Below are 10,922 nucleotides of genomic sequence, written 5' to 3'. Positions count from 1 at the left end.
GGACTTTCTTAATGCATATTTGAGTGTCACTCTCCTTCCTTAACAGTTGTCTGCAGTATCCAATCTGACTTCCTCAGCATGACATCTCTAGGCTTTTATGACCTGACCCTTGCCTACCATTCTTATAAAAATGAAAATAGTTCTTTCTGTTGTTGCAGAGGTTAATAATGTAATGAAGGCCTTTGTAACGGGTCTTCATGATTAGGGATTACTGAACCCTCTGCAGCACTTTGTAGCTGCCCCCCTGTGACTTCTGCTTCCAGGGAGCAATCTCTGGTCAAAAAATAATGACCACCACTGGAATCTGTCAAAAAATGAACTCTCTTAGGCTTTTCCCAAAGACAGTCGTATAAGGGAGGGTGAGTTCAAATCAGGGCAGGTTACATATGGCATTCCTTTCCCAGGTAAATATAAGAGAGCCAGACTCTCTCTTATAAGGGGAAGAAGACCGCAGTATTGGGAAGGCAGGCTGATCCTTCGGTGGGTCATGCCTTTACCATGGCAGCCGACAAAGGTTTACGAATATTTTTTTAGCATTCTGAAAGCTTTGAAGAACTAAAATAGAAATAGCCAATCTAATTACCAGCACTATTCAGAAGCTGTTGACTCAAGGACACGCCTATTAAATGACAAGAGAAATAACTCCTTGTGGACCCAATTGAGCCCAGGACTGCTGGGCTGTTGATTTGTGCTAAAAAATTACTGGTGTACTTTACTTTGTACTTCGCAACTGAGGTCTGCTGGGGGATGTTTACTCTTTGGGCTTTGAGATCCGTATTAGTTTATTATTAAAGATGAGTGGGGTTGGTGGCAGGCAAATTCTGACACTAAGGGAGAGACCCTAGTTGCCCTTAGAACCAGTCAAACTGGAAGAAGCCAGCCTTGGAAAAAGGCTCAAGAAGATGAGATTTGCCTCCTGGGCCCCAGCCTCCCCTTTTGGGGCCCTCCATGGCACCTCATCAGAGTCATATGGTGATAGGGTTAACATAAAGTCGTCAGGCCTGTGTTCAAATCCCTTAAGATACATGGCCTAGAGTAGGGGGTGTCAAACTAAGGCCTGAGAGCCAAATCCAGCCTGCCATCTGATTTTATAAATAAAAGTTTTATTGGAACACGGCCATGCTTACTATTGAGATGTTGTCTATGACTGCTTTTGTGCTCCAGCGGTAGAGTTGAGTAGCCACAAGACAGACCACATAGCTCTCAAAGATTAAAACATTTCTCACCTGACATTTTACAGAGTTTGTAGATCCCTGGCTTAGAGCTAGGGACTTAATCTCAATTTATTTATCCATAGAATCCTGATAATAATATTTCAAAAGATTTTATGATAATGCTAATAGGTGTTAAACAAAAATAAATAAGTACACTTGGAAAATGCTAGGTTAACAAGGATGTGTGCTTTTACTACAGGCTCTCTTGGTTTTTTTTTTTTTTTATTTTTTTTTTGAGACAGGGTCTTGCTCTGTCACACAGGCTGAAGTGCAGTCACAAGATCATAGCCTTGACCTCTAAGCTCAAGCAATCCTCCTGCCTCCCACTGAGTAGTTGGGACTGCAGGTATGTACCACTGGGCCCAACTAATTTTTTCATTTTTATTTTTTTATAGAGACGGGGTCTTGCTGTGTTGCCCAGGCTGGTTTCAAATTCCTGGTACCAGTTTGTGACACATATTCAAGCAGTCCTCCCACCTTGGCCTCTGAAAGTGCTGGAGTTACAGAGGGGTGAGCCACCACATCTGGACCCTCTCAGAATCTTTAAGAAGCCAGTCAGGGAATCTGGTAGACGTTTCCCAAATTAATTTAAACTTGGAACCCTACTGTCATGAAGAATGTACAAGAGTTGTCTTCATGCATACATGCCTGTGCTTCAGGGATACACAAAGACTTCCAAGAGATACAGATAGAGTAAAATGAACTGGTTTCCAGTTCTTAATTCCATATGAATTTTTTCATAAAACTGACCCACCGAAGGATCAGCCTGCCTTCCCAATACTGCGGTCTTCTTCCCCTTATAAGAGAGAGTCTGGCTCCACCCTTATCCCATTATCTTACCATAGGGACCTGCACCTACTCTGGATTTCCGACTTCTTTAATGATAAATCATGAAGTCCCCAGGGCCCACTGTCTTACACAGATTTTTGTTAAGCCTGAAGGCTTGCATTAATGACGTGTTTGGGGCCTGCTGAGATGCTCTGAATTCAGAATAGCTAAAGTGGTACGGGTTTGTGACACATATTCTTAAGCCTATAACTGGAAAGTTTTCTGATACTACCAAATTTTTCAAGATACATCAAAGAAAACCCTCGGGTGAAAATTCTACATCATTTATTTTAGATTTAGTCCTCTTTATTCAACAAGCTACTTAAAACATTTTATCAAGTCATATTATGAAATGTTTATGTCCATTTTGATCCACCCCCACCTGATTTCAAGTTATCAAACATTTCATCTTTTCTACTCCTATTATTAAAAAAGGAATCTTTAGACTTGTAATGAAAAATCTTAGATAGTAACTTAAAAATGTGTAAAAGGGTATGTGAGTCCTAAATTCTTTTGTGAGGTAAGTGAGCAAAAAAGTTTGGATACTTGCCTCTTGCAAGACTAGTTTTATCAGCACTCTCTCTGGGAAACACTAAATTAGACAGGTATATGAAGAGACCCAACCCAACACACAGCAGCTACTTAACAACTATCTGTTCTCTCCTCCTGGTGTCTTCCCCAGCCAGTCTGATCAATACATTCATGCTCTTTCTCCTCTCTCCAAAACACCAACCTTGCTCCCAGCAGAGGGTTGATAAATTAATTTATACTAAGAGATGATTTAATTTAGGGTGCTTGCTCGTAGATCACCCAGCACCAGCAGGTTCACATTCAAGAGAATACAAGCCAGTGGAAGAGGCAAGGCAGTACTGGGGAGTTTCTCTGCTCTTGATATCAGGCAGCTGAAAAGGACCGCCTATTTGTACAGCTTTTTTTTTTTTTTTCTTTTGCAGGTGATTTTTCACTGGAACGAGTATGTGCTGTTTGAGCCCCAAGCAGAATGCTTCACAAGAGCAGTTCAGGGCTGGGCTCCCGCTCCATGGACTGTGACGCTGAGGCTGACAGTGACTTCCGGGGCCCCAGGAGCACATTCCCTCTGAAAGGTCCCATGGGGGCCGTCTACCAGGAACACTTCTGCGCCTTCTCCCGGCACCACCCACGCTCTGCCAGCTTGTGGTATTTGGGGCTGTCTTACTTTCTCAGAAGTTAGAGAACAATCTGGAAGGGCCAATTTTGTGAGTTTTCTCTAACCTCAGAGATGAGATCAGTAAAACGATTAGCAGAGCACAAGAAATTCTGACACATCTACCCTTTTAGGAAAGCCCTGAACAAAAATCAACCCAAGGTGACACTATTCTCACCATTTACCTTCTGAACATCTTTCTGGCCTTGCACTGCCCTGTATCCAGTTTGTGGTAGGGGCTGCTGCTTTCAGAAAGAAGCCCCCAATCCAGGAGGACTGCCTTCAGGTAACATTCCAAACCACCGTCCCCAGAGAAGCCGGGAGGAGTTATTTTCTAAAGGCCTGATTCCTGAACTCAGAGGCCTTTGTATCCCATTATTACTCCTCCTTTAGGCTTTGCTCTCTTCTAAGACTCTGTGTTGAAAAAGCAGCAGTTAAAACTCTGTGTTGAAGAAACAGAAAGAGAAAATACCATTAAAATTGGCTGAAGTAATAGTAATAATAATAATAATATGTATTGGTTCCAGTATCTGAAACACAGGGGCAATTGGTACATCAAGTCGGGTTTGATCCAACAGCTCCGATAATTCACTAAAATCTTCCCTCCTCCTTGCCACAACAAAGGATCCATCCTCAGCTCCACGTGATGTGCGGTTGTAGCCCACCCTGCCCCATGCGCCCTCCACCCCGTGACTACAGCCACTGTGCACCTCACACATTCACACTCCACCGCCCAGAGGAAAAGAGGCTTATCAAATGGAAAAGAAAAAAATTTCTTTCCTAGAAGCCCTAGCCAGCATGTTGTTTCTTATCACCTCAGATTGGCTTATGCACCCATAAACCAATCACTAGGTTAAGTCAACAGGGCTCACCCCTGTTATGAGGATAGAATAAACCCCACCCAAACCAGGCATAGACCCATTCCTTCCCCACCTTGAGACCAACCCCATGCTAAATAGAATATGCCTGGTCATAAGCATTATACTGACTGACCTTCTGAACTCTTAACTTTTTCCTTGCCATGGCCTTTAAGAAGGAGCCCCATCTTTGTGTCTCCTGACAGATGCCTTGCCTTCTAAATATCTGCTTCTTCTAGACGCAGTACAGGTCATTGATCTCAGACTACTGCCTTGATTGCCAGCCCATCTGGGTTGGAATTTAGTTTTAAGGTGAACAGTATCTAGTTCTCTCCTCTTATTTTTCCCATGGGCTTTTCCCCTGTAACAAAGCCTCGGCATTGGCAATCTTTAGTACGGGAGTGGTTGGGTGGGTAATGGGTCCACAGCCTCAGTTACTCTGACAACTTGGCATAAACGTAAACCATCCCAGTCTGTTCTGAACCAACCCCTTTGAACCCTTCCAGTTAGTTAGCTGCTTGCTTCTAGCTCCAACCCTATAATGAAGTGAAACATTGATGAGAAACATTATCTCCACTATTACATTAAGGGCTTCTTCAATCAAGCTAGCTGTTTGCTTTTCTCTCTAGGCAGCCCAGTCAGAGATTAGTTCTAACCAGGGTAGAATGGGAATGAGCCCAAAGTATGGCAAAGATCTGATTTACTGTTCAAGCTCCTCTGGAATCAAGGCAGAAAGTTATAGCAGCCTTAAAAGATCTGATTTACTGTTCAAGCTCCTCTGGAGGCTTAGGTAGACTCCCTTTCTTTCCTGTAGGCATCTGGATTCAGGAACCTCTGCTTTTTTCCATGCCCCCCACACCTGTGTCTACATGGCACACCCTGGTCTGGACACCACTTCACCCTGACTTCAGTCCTTGGCCACATCAGAGCTCAGTGTGCCATGCTCACAGTTAAGGCTTCCTCTGACCTTGGTAATGGCTCAGCCAGCCCTAGGAACAGCTTGTTTTGTTTGTGCTGCTTCTTTGAGCCACATGACTGATTTGTCATTCAAGGTGCAGGTCCTCTGCTTACCAGCCTTAAAATCTGCCTATCCTTCCCAGCCCTGATCACTGGAAATCTACGTTAAAATAGCTGAGTCCTTTCCCATCTGAGCTCCATGCCTGTCCCTTGACTTTGAAAGACACCTGCTCTCCCCTGGTGCCCCAGGATTCTGGCAGCTGAAATTCCCTAAACCAGCCCCATGTCTTCCAACCCTACACACTCCTCTTAGGTGGACCCACAGTCCCAGTGAGCGTATCCTGCTTTCCTCCCAGGCCTTTTCTGTTTTCCCTCATAAAAGCCACAACATCTCATTAAAACCTCATGGTCTACTTTCTTTCCCCATGTTGCTATCCTGAAGCTGCCAGGTAGCCTGCTAAAGAAAAACATTTCACCCCTTCCATTTTACATCTAATGTCCAAGTAGTGTTCTTTCCTCTTGCCATTCACATATTTTTAAATCCAGTTTTATCTTTTTCACATGCAACCCACTGCTCAGGGATGCCCGAGCAGTCTACGGAGTGCAAGCTCCAGTCATGAAACTGGCCTCTTGAGATAGAACCCTGGGGGAGAGGCTAGCAGGAAGGGTGGCAGGAATGCATTTTAAAGGACTGAGGCATCGGGGCAGGAGGCAGGAGACAATGTCCATGGAGGATATTAGGCCTGTGCCTAATGCCTGTGACCGGGGCCAGGATTAGAATCAGCCGACTAGACCAGTGACCCCACTGCTGAACCTTCTCCGCCTGGTGCTCTCTGGGTAGACTAGAAATATTCTTGAACTTGTAGTGAACAGCTGTTTGACCTTCTTCTCGTGTCCCACTTCCCTTCTCCCATAATAGCGAAGATGTAAGAATCAAGACAGAAAGTTACAGTAGCCTTGAAAATAGCCCCCGACAAAAGGCTGCCAGCCCCAAATGAACCTAAACCATTTTCCAACATGGTTGTTAGTCAGCATTTACATAGCACTCCACATTTACAGATTGGGGGACTGAGGGCAGTTAGTCATTTGTATCAGGACAGAGAACAAGATGAGGGCTGTGGGTCCTGTTTTCAATTCTTCTTAAGATTCTGATTCACTGCCTGAATGAAGAAACCCCAACCCAACTCCTTCAGGTGGAGGCCTCCTGCACAAGGGCAGGCTGAACCCCAAACTTGACATTGGCTGCTCCTGAGTTCTCAGCCCACAGCCAACAGCTTTCTTTTCACAGAACACTTTAGGTCCCCTCTCCTGTCATGAGCCCTAGCAGAGACAACGAATACATCAAACCCTTAACAGGTATGCCAAGCTCTCTTGAACATTCACAGATCAACGCAGTTATGAGCATCTTTGTACTTCCAACTGACTGCTTCATCATTAATGTGAAATTAAACCCATTCTGAGTGCTCACAATCTGGTAAGTGTTCTATAATTGTGTTTACTGATATTGCCTTGATATTGAACACCTGGGAACAGATATAATAAATAAAGGAGGTTGGAAATCTTAGACATGATTACTTTCAAGTTGGAAAACTATAGATCTGAATGTGGCTCTGCCAGATGCTTGAGCCACTTAAATTCTCTCAGCCTCAACTTTTGCATCGTAAAACAGGGACAATTATGCCTTCCACTTAGGGTTGTTGTGAAGACAATGAGATAAGATTTGTAAAAGGCCTAACATAACATTTGAAAATATAGCACATCCCCAATAAATAGTAGTTAGTATTAATGTGCTACATTAAGATGGAAGTACAAGATAATCAGAAGATACAGATAAACAGAGCAACTCTTAAAAGCTGTCTTCTTCTTCTTTTATGCATTTAACAGTATTCATGGAGCACCTACACTGTACCAGATATCATTCGAGAAGCAGAAAATACAGCAGTGAACAAGACAGGTAAAGCCCCAGCTCTCCTGAAGGTTACCTGTGAATGGCAGGAAGATAATAGAGAAATAATAGTTAATAAAGATGATAATTTCAGATATCCATAAGTGTTGAGAAGAAAATTAAACAGAGTGATATGATAGAGAGTGACTGGTGGATTTTAGAAAGAACCTCTGTAAAGGATCATAATTGAGGTAACACTTGCCAGGAGAAGCCGTAGGAGTAGAGAGGGGGCCAGGTGGAGGAAACAAGTGCCCAGGCCTGAGGTGGAATCAAGCCTGGCTGGCCAGGAGAACTGAATGAGGACAATGGTGTCTGGGGTGGTGAGAGAGAAAAGGGACGAGATTAAGTTGAAGGTCTAGGCAGGGGATCTGAATTCTTATCACAGCTCTGCTACTAGCAAGCTGTTTGGCTTTAAATAAAGATTTTAAACTCTTGAGGTCTCTCAGTTTTGCCATCTGAAAAATGAGGGGAAGGGGTTACCCTTGATCATTGTTAAGGTCCTTTCAACTCTGACTGTAATATAGACCAAAAGCACCATTACTCTTCCTATGATGACAATACTGCAGTCAAATATGACTCTCTTACAGATTGTCCAGTCTTGTTTGTAAGTGTCTATATTGATCTTTAGGATGAGTTACCTGTAAAATCAATCAGTCCCCACAATGTAAAATCCTTCATTCTGCTTATTTAGAAGTATCTTTTGGTTTAGTTATGGCCAAAAGATCAGCTGGCCATAGAGAGTTTTTGGTTCCTGGTGGCAAAATACTAGCAGCTCACAGATGGTCCCAGGAACCTAGTTTTTAAAGTTTATTTTAATCGTTCTGTATTGTGTCTTGACCTTTTTTCAAGCAACTAAAGAGTATGTATCAAGTCATACAACTGAGTCTGGAAAACTTTAAGAAACTTTCTATTTTGTTTGATAGCATCAACTTGCAGAGTAGGTTATTCTGAATAGTCAAAACGAGTGTTAAAATGCTGTTTGTAAATCATTATCATCTTTTTTTAAGTCCTCATGATAGTGATTTTATTAAATTAGTTCCTTTATAAAACATTGCAGATGTTGCAATTGTTAACATAACAATTTACCAAACTGCAGTTAACTGGTGCAGTTTACTGAGCATGTTTATAAAGGGAAGGAAATGCCAAAACCCTGGTAAAGTTGTTCCACTGTGGCCTAAGAGAACAACGATTGGTTTTTCAGACACTTAAATTGGCAAATAAAAACAGGTAAAGAGTTTCCCTCCCCCAGCTGAAGCACTTCATCAGTAGAAATAGCCTGATAAATTACTTTGCACTCAAGAGATTCCACAACATGTAATGCAATAATGGAGAAATTTACCTCCTTTAGCTTCAAAGTTGGAGGGTTTTGGTCATTTTAATTTTATATCAAACTACTGCTGCAGTTTGATATAAAAACTATAGAGTGAAGATATCAACCACAGTATCTTCACTCTGAGATAAGCAGTCTTCTTCACAATGTATTTGTAATATCATCATGTTCAATTTTAAGACAAAGCAATTTTAATACTAGGTGCACACCACATGCCCTTGCTGCAAAATGGTATTCTTGACAAGTTATGGAGCAGTTCAAGGAGGTATGGTTAAGGCTGTATTACTGAATGATACTGGTAAATACTATACAATTTTTTTGTCATGTTGCAATCTTTTGTCTCCAATTCGTGACTGCTGCTATGAAATCAGAGAGCAACAATGACAATATTATTAGGTTTGTTTTGAACTATGATTTAGTAGCAACTGAAGTTCCCAATTTTAACCCCTTGGCAGCAAGATCCAAGTTCCCTCATTTGCACATTAGCACCTAAGGGTCGAGGGGCTAAATAACCAACACAAAAGATACAACTGAACTTCCAATTGTAGCATTTGGCAGAACTGAAAGGAAAGGAAGTTGTACTACATGTTCAAGGGATTGTGCACAACATAAAGATGACACCAGGACGGGAGGCTAAGGCAGAGAATTGCTTGAACCCCGGAGGCAGAGGTTGCAGTGAGCCTAGATGACGCGGCTGCACTCCAGCCTGGGAGACAGAGCGAGACTCCGTCTCAAAAACAAAAACAAAACAAAACAAAACAAAATGACACCAGGAAAAGATAAAATGTCACATGAAGTCTTCATAGTCTTGTACATATCCTCCATCATAACCACCATAATCTGCCAGATCATCTTTCCTGGTAGCTTTTATCCCCCTCCAGGAACCACAACTTTCTTCTTTTTGGTTTTGCTTTGTTTTCAGTGAATTGGTCATCTTTTTCAAGTCATCAATTTCCAATGAAATACACACATCTCGAACTAAGATTTCCAAAAAGAAAGGCATCATATAGTGACCTTTCATATTGTGTAATTCTATCTTTTAGTAACTTTCCAAACTCTGTAAAATCATCTCTTGAAGATGGGCTCATAGCATCTATTCCATAAACTGTATTATTAACACCAAAAGTTTCCTTTGCTAATTAGAGGTCTGACTCTTCCTGTAATTTATTTAGCCCCAGTTTATCTGCTAATTGTTCTTCTGGTGTTAGCACTTTAGGTTCTTCAGGTTCTTCTAACCTCTTTTTAATTTCTTCTGGCCTTTTCTTCTGTTGCCGTTCTTTCTCTTTTATCTTCTCTGCTGTTTTTCTCTTTTCTGAACTTTTAACCTCTGGTTTTACTTCTGCTGCTTCTTTTTTTACGTCATCATTGTTATCAGTTATCCTTGACGTCCTCGTCCTAATCCTCGCCTTCCTAGCGGTCCCCACCGGCAGTGCCGCCGCCCCACACCTTCTGCACTGGGTCTTCCACGGAGAATGCGTCTGCCTCTCAGGAGTCGGAGTCTCCAGCCGCCGCCGCCATCTTGAGCCGGGTGTGAGAGTGTATGAGCCGGAGAGCTAGCGAGGAGTTAGCGTGGAGAAGGTGAGTCACTGGGTTTGCTCGATCTTTATCATCTTAAATGTTCAAGCAGGTCTGACTGTAGTGCACGCCTCTTCTCTAGGGATTTAATATGCAGTAGTTGACCACCAGAGCAAATGTACATTTAGGAAAATGACAATTATCCCCCATGGTCAACAGTGACATAGATAATTTAAAGTCACCCAACGTGAGAACTGAGTGAAATTCTAAGCCATCAGGTCAAGAAGGTAGGTACTTATTCTGAAATGGCTTTAGTATAACAGATTTGCACTAAAACTGTTCTGGTCAAATGAGTAACTAACTCTCCTGCTTTGTTTTTTACGCACTTACAGCTTCTTGGGTATACCATTCCAGAACTTAAAAAACAATCTTCCAGTTCTTTCTTATTTCTAACCTAAGTCCTTTACATCGCCTTCTAGGTTATTTCCTCTATTTCTGTCATATATGGAGAAGGGTAAACTGGTGGTTACCCTCAGCACATTACACTTTTTGATATGGTTTGGCTCTATACTCCCACCCAAATTTCATGTAGAGTTGTAATCCCCAGTGTTGGAGGTGGGGTGTGGTGGGACGTGATTGGATTATGGGAATGGTTTCCAATGGTTTACCACCATCCCCTTGGTGCTGGCTCATGATAGAGTTTTCAGGAGATCTGGTTGTTTAAAAGTGTGTAGCACCTCCCACTTCACTTTCTTCCTCCTTCTCTGGCCATGTAAGACGTGCCTGCTTCCCCTTCACCTTCTGCCATGATTGTAAGTTTCCTGAGGCCTTCCCAGCCATGCTTCCTGTACAACCTGTGGAACTGTGAGTGAATTAAACCTCTTACCTTTATAAACTACCTAGTCTCAGGTAGTTTTTCAAAACAATGAGAGAATGGACTGCTACACTTTTAAAACAAATACTAATCTAGGTTCTTTACAGATTACCATTTAATTCTCAGAATTCCATCAGATAGATAACTCTTTCAATTCCACTTTATGGGTGGGACGGCTGAGGCACAGAAGCTAAACACCAGCTAGTAAGAGACACAGCT

At 42.4% G+C, this 10,922-nt stretch overlaps 1 pseudogene across 1 annotated transcript; it reads right to left on the bottom strand.

The window, feature by feature from the left end:
- Positions 1 to 9,080: 9,080 nt before the first annotated feature.
- Positions 9,081 to 9,832, bottom strand: LOC126948933 (eukaryotic translation initiation factor 3 subunit J-like; annotated as a pseudogene). Its single transcript, XR_007723571.1, has 2 exons — positions 9,435 to 9,832; positions 9,081 to 9,292 (listed from the first exon to the last, which is right to left on the bottom strand). The product of XR_007723571.1 is annotated as a eukaryotic translation initiation factor 3 subunit J-like (transcript).
- Positions 9,833 to 10,922: the final 1,090 nt, after the last annotated feature.

Source organism: Macaca thibetana, chromosome 2 (assembly GCF_024542745.1).
Source record: "Macaca thibetana thibetana isolate TM-01 chromosome 2, ASM2454274v1, whole genome shotgun sequence".
In the NCBI taxonomy this organism is placed as follows: Eukaryota; Metazoa; Chordata; class Mammalia; order Primates; family Cercopithecidae; genus Macaca; species Macaca thibetana.
This window is presented reverse-complemented; position numbering and strand designations above follow the sequence as displayed.